This window comes from Stomoxys calcitrans, chromosome 1, assembly GCF_963082655.1.
Source record: "Stomoxys calcitrans chromosome 1, idStoCalc2.1, whole genome shotgun sequence".
Lineage (NCBI taxonomy): Eukaryota > Metazoa > Arthropoda > Insecta > Diptera > Muscidae > Stomoxys > Stomoxys calcitrans.
In genome coordinates, this window is record NC_081552.1 from 191,753,578 (window position 1) to 191,759,156 (window position 5,579).

At 45.1% G+C, this 5,579-nt stretch overlaps 1 long non-coding RNA gene across 1 annotated transcript; it reads right to left on the reverse strand.

Annotated features, from left to right (window-relative positions):
• Positions 1 to 768: 768 nt before the first annotated feature.
• LOC106089551 (uncharacterized) lies at positions 769 to 1,440 on the reverse strand. The gene is made up of 2 exons (XR_001221647.2): positions 1,369 to 1,440; positions 769 to 1,307 (listed from the first exon to the last, which is right to left on the reverse strand). It is a non-coding gene; the product is annotated as an uncharacterized LOC106089551 (long non-coding RNA).
• Between the last annotated feature and the right edge of the window lie 4,139 nt (positions 1,441 to 5,579).

Consider the following 5,579-nt stretch of genomic DNA (forward strand, 5'->3'; position numbering starts at 1 on the left):
AAGAAGGAAGTCAGTATAGCTCTCGATATCTTAACGGGACACATAGGACTACGATCTTACTTAGTATGTGTAGGTCATGTGGGGAAGATGATGAGACGTTGGAGCATTTCCTTTGTCATTGCCCGGCTTTTGCGTCTTACAGATAACGGCACTTAGGTTTGGGCACAATACCAGACATGATCCAACTTAAGGGCGTGGCATGGAAAACAATAAAGGAGTTTGTAAGTAGCACAGAATTCCTAACTTAGATTTTCTTTTTCGAATTTACTTTTCTGATATTTAGAGCTCACAAATAGGATACTGGCCTAGGTGTATGTCCATAGTAGAATGGAGCGGATTAATATCCGCACCCTCTTTTCAACCTAACCTAGCCTTACCTTCGTGGGGTCTTTCCACTTTTGGATTTCTGCAAGTGACGCAACCTTATATTATTGAGTCATGACGGACATTCGGAATATGGAATAAACCAAACTCTTCAATTTTTCTTTGAGTGTAAGCCATTAATGTTACTTGATTTCATATAAAATATGTGTGTTTATACATAAATATTTTCCCTCTTGTCGGTTATTTTATGATTTTACTCATGCCACCAGGTAGGTTGTTGGTGGTGGTGGCGTTGGTGCTACGTGGCAATGGCAACAACTATTAAAACAACAGTGACAGCACATTGCCAGCAATAACATCAAGTCGCAGCATCAGCAGGCTCGGGAACAGTAGTGTGATTACCCCACCAACAGACCTATCCACAGTTAACGGACGCAGAGGCAGTTAAAAACCTATGAAATGGAAATTTATTTGCATTTTTCCTAACACAGGAGAAACTGTCAGAGAGATAGATAAGCGTCTCCGGCGCCGATAAAAGGGACCATTTTTTCGCTTCATCTTTGTTCCATTCCATTTTTGCCAAATTCAATTTTCGTTGCTTGCTCACTAGCAGAGGGGGCGATTGCGCCGAGGGGGCCAGAGGTAACTGTTTTGAATTAAACAGCTCAAGAAATGCTTCCGTATTACACTCTTAACTTTTGGCGTTGGGCCATGTTTTCTGCTGCGTTGCCTGGCAATGCTGCTGAGGCTAATATACATGGCTTTCGGGTAGACAATTGGGTGAGTGGTGGTGGTGGTGGTATGTTTAACACTCTTTCCTGATGCAGCCGCCACTGGCATGTATTGCCTCAAAATGTGAGAAATTTGTAAAAATGCAAAAATTATAGACTGATAAGATTTGTAGTTTATGAGCTACAGCAAAATTCGCAGCCACATCATAAGGAGTCTCCCTCCCCGTTAAAACGGTGATTTTTTCTGTACCACTGCAATTGTTGCTAAGATGATGAGAAATTTTTTTTTTTTTTTTGCAAATTGTATACAAACCCAGCAATGTGTTGAAAGTTTTGAGGCCAAATGGTTTCTTGGAAAAAATTTGGAAAGTAAAATAAATATAAATACATTAAGGGAAATAGAAATTATCATATGTTATTTGTTGCTATTGTTGTCAAATATTCGGTACCAGTATCAGTATTCGACCGGCTGGTATAAAGCAGGTAACTGACACAGATAACATGCTAAGGATATGGAAAGAACATTTTACGCAACTGCTAGTATCAAAGGTTGGCGGCGAAGAGGATACCTCAGAAACAATCCCGGATGATGGTATAGAATGTTTACCTCCTAGTCAAAATGAGGTCCAAGTAGCAGTGACCCGACTAAAGAACAACAAGGTAGCAGGAGCCGACGGGTTACCCGCTGAACTATTTAAGACCGGAGGCGACTGATAAGGCGTATGCATCAGCCTATCTGCGCAATCTGGCTAGAAGAACGCATACCCGATGATTGAAAACTCAAAATACTATGTCCCGTACACAAGAAAGAAAACAAGACGGAATGTGCCAACTACAGAGAAATAAGTCTCCTCCCCATCGCATACAAGATACTCTCGAGCGTACTGTGTGAAAGATTAAAACCTAAAGTCAATGAGATAATTGGGTCCTATCAATGCGGCTTTAGACCTGGTAAATCCACCCTAAGATATTCACACTTCGCCAAATCCTGGGAAAAGACCCGAGAAGAACAAATCAACACCTACCATCTCTTTGTTGACTACAAAGCCGCCTTCGATACTCCTTTACGTTCAAATGTATTTCAAGCCATGTCTGAGTTTGGTATCCCTGCAAAATTAATAAGACTCTGCAGGATGACACTTGCTGATACGCGTTCCTCAGTAAGAATAGGAAAGAATCTCTCCGAACCATTTAATACCAAACGAGGTTTCAGACAAAGCCTATCGTGTGATCTCTTTAATATCCTGCTGGAGAAGATTATACGAGATGCAGAAGTGAATAGATATGGCACACTAATCACAAGAGAGCACATGCTACATCGATATCATAGGTCGGTCACCGAAAGTAGTAACTACAGCCATTGAAAGAATCGAAAGAGAGTCATTGAAAATGGGAAAATGACATTAAATGGAGATAAGATGAAATGGATGGTTTCAACTCCCAAAAAGCCTTGCACAACCGAGCAGATAAAGAAAATAGAGAAAGTGGGGAACCACAACTTTGAGACAGTCAGTAATTTTATCTACCTCGGCACCGCCGTAACGGAAACGAATGACACCAGTTTTGAGATGAAGCGAAGAATAATGCTGGCAAACAGATGCTACTTTGGACTAAGTAGGCTGTTTAGAAACAAGGCAACCTCTCGACAGACGAAGATTACACTGATACTACCCGTGCTGTTATATGGTGCTGAAGCATGAGTACTTGTGAAAGCAGATGAGGCAGTGCTTGGAGTACTTGAGAGAATGACTCTTCGTAAAATATATGGACCAGTTTGCGTTAATGGAGAATATAGGCGACGTATGAACCACGAGCTGTATGACGACGATAGCATAGTTACACGCATCAAAATACAACGGCTGCGTTGACTGGGTCATGTTCTTAGAATGGATGAAGAAGCTCCAGCAAAGAAGTCTTTTGAAGGCAAACACGGTGGTACAGGCAAACCGGGAAGACCAAAAGCCAAGTGGAAAGATCAAGTTGTGCGAGACACCTCGAAACTTGGTGTCAGAGATTTTAGAGTGATCGCAGAAGATCGAGGCTCTTGGAACGCTATTCTACGTTCGGCTAGTGGAACAAATACTCTGTCATAGCCAATTAAATTTGAAAAAAATTTGGTTTAAGGCAGCCGCTCGCTTTATACTAGCCGGTCGAATACCCCAAGTGTGGCCCAATTTCCCGGCGCAGGCACACGAGCGTGATGGGATTCGTTGCACGGACTCCACTAACCCGATAATTGTCATCCGTGACGCTAAGTCATCCAAAGCGTTGGGCCCTGACGGAATCTCTATAAAGATTTTGGCAAATCTGAATCAACCTGGAGTACCTTACGACTCTGCTCAACCTGTGATGGGGATGAGCTAGGCGGTGTGGGATTTCAGTAGGGCCCTTGAAGATGAGACGACTCTTGCAAGGCTGGCGACCTTTTCCCGGGAAGTATTTCTTAGGAGACGGACAAGACTTTGTGGAGGCATGAATTCACGCTAGTTATCCATGACGAGATGTTGCTGTACTGGCGCGGCCGAGTGATTTGGTGCTGCGCATGACATGGCCTGGCACTTTCCTTGCCCATATTGATGCTGCCATCGTTGCTTCCCGTAGCTTTTGTGGTTGTTGTCGGTCATCCGTGAAGGTGGCCACGTTGGTTGTGAGTCCCATGTTAGAGCGGATATGTGTGGCGTAGCCCGTGAGAGCTGCCGTGTCCTGTTCGTGTATATCGTCCTGATGTATATTGTTTTTGATGCATACTTTAGTATGCTGGCTTTAGGTCGGCTTTGAGGGATTCCTTTCTTCCAGGGGCTTAACGGGTAGTAGTCTTTTCAGGCTACGAAGTCTGACCGGAGACTTAAATTTGGTACCACGGGTGTCAGGAACCCCTGGAACTTCGGTTCCAGCCTGACAATGGTGAGGACCAAGTGGGGAACAACGTGGTGGCTGTGGTTTGTACCCAAATCGCGGGTAGAGCATAAGCTCGGGGTGGAGTTGCGTTTTCAACCGGGTGCCCTGACCCATAGATCGGAAGGAGTTGTAGATAGTGCTCCGCTCCTAACAAAGGAGGTGAACACGTCCCAATACTTTGGATCAAATGGGTACTCATGTGTGTATTATCACATGTGGGGGCGTTGGTAGACGCATTGTACTCACCCTTGGGCCTCGCAGGTTTGGGCCGTTATGGCAGGCATCTGCGTTAAACACGACATTCGCGTCCTCAACCTGTCTTTGAACACTCCTATAGTTTCCGATGTGTGGAAGATGCGCATAGTTATCCCGCTACTGAAACCTGGAAAGAATCCGAGTAAGGGGGAGTCGTACAGGCCGAACTCCCTACTCTCACCAGTAGCCAAGACGCGAGCCTCGTAGGAGAATTTCCATTCGCTAAGCATCAGCATGGATTTAGAAGACTGGAAAGGACAACAACTGCTTTGCATGCCATCACAGCACACATTTGCCATGGCTTCAATCAGCCCAGGCCATGTGATAGGACGGACCTCGTAGCACTGGACCTATCGAAGGCATTCGACACGGTCACCCATGCCAAATTATTTGAGGACATCGCCAATACGTCCCTCCAGCCGGGCCTGAAATGCTGGGTCGTGAATTATCTGTGCTGTCGCCAGTCATTTGTGGAATTTAGGGATAAGAGATCGAAACACCGTAGAGTGAAACAGGGAGTTCCCCAAGGAGGGGTGATATCTCTGGCACTGTTTAACCTCTACCTATCCTCTCTTTCACCCACTCCAGACGGCATAGCGATCGTATCATATGCGGACGATTATACGATCATTGCATCAGGCCCTCCATCTACCTCCACGAACTTGCCTCTTCGCTGCAAGAAATTTTGAACAAATCTTCCGCCACATTGTTCACTACATTCACACATTAGGTGCGTAGGGACCTGAAAGTGATGGTCGATGGAGTGACAATTCCTACCATCAAGTGTCCCAAAAAACGTGGTGTTACATTTGACAGCTCTTACACATTGTCCCTAAATGCCACAGCAATTTGCGATGAAGTCAAAAGTAGAAACAAGGTCCTCAAGTCACTTGCCGGCAGCACATGGGGTGCAGACAAATGAAACCTTGTTGACCACGTTCAAAGCAATTGGCCGGTCTGTGGTAAGTTATGCTGCGTCAGTGTAGTCCCGTCAGCTTTGTGACACGCAGTGGAATAATATACAGATCTGTTAGAATGCCGCCCTTCGAACTGCGACAGGCTTTCTACTCAGTTCTCCCGTGGACCACCATCATCATGAGACAAAGATCCTACCCCTGCGAAGACATAACTACATGCTGTCTAAGCAATACCTTGTAGGCTATTATCGCAGAGACCATCCAAATCATCATCTTGTGGATAGGTATTCACCCCCCAGAAGCTGTTAGGTAGATCTACTACATGATCTAGAGCGTGAGGTCCAGCGCTACAAGAGAGAACCTCTAGATCAAGCGGCGTGTGTAGCGGGCCTGGACAAGATTCATGTAGACACGATAGCAAATGTGATGAATAGCTACTGGCTGATTGTGGTCC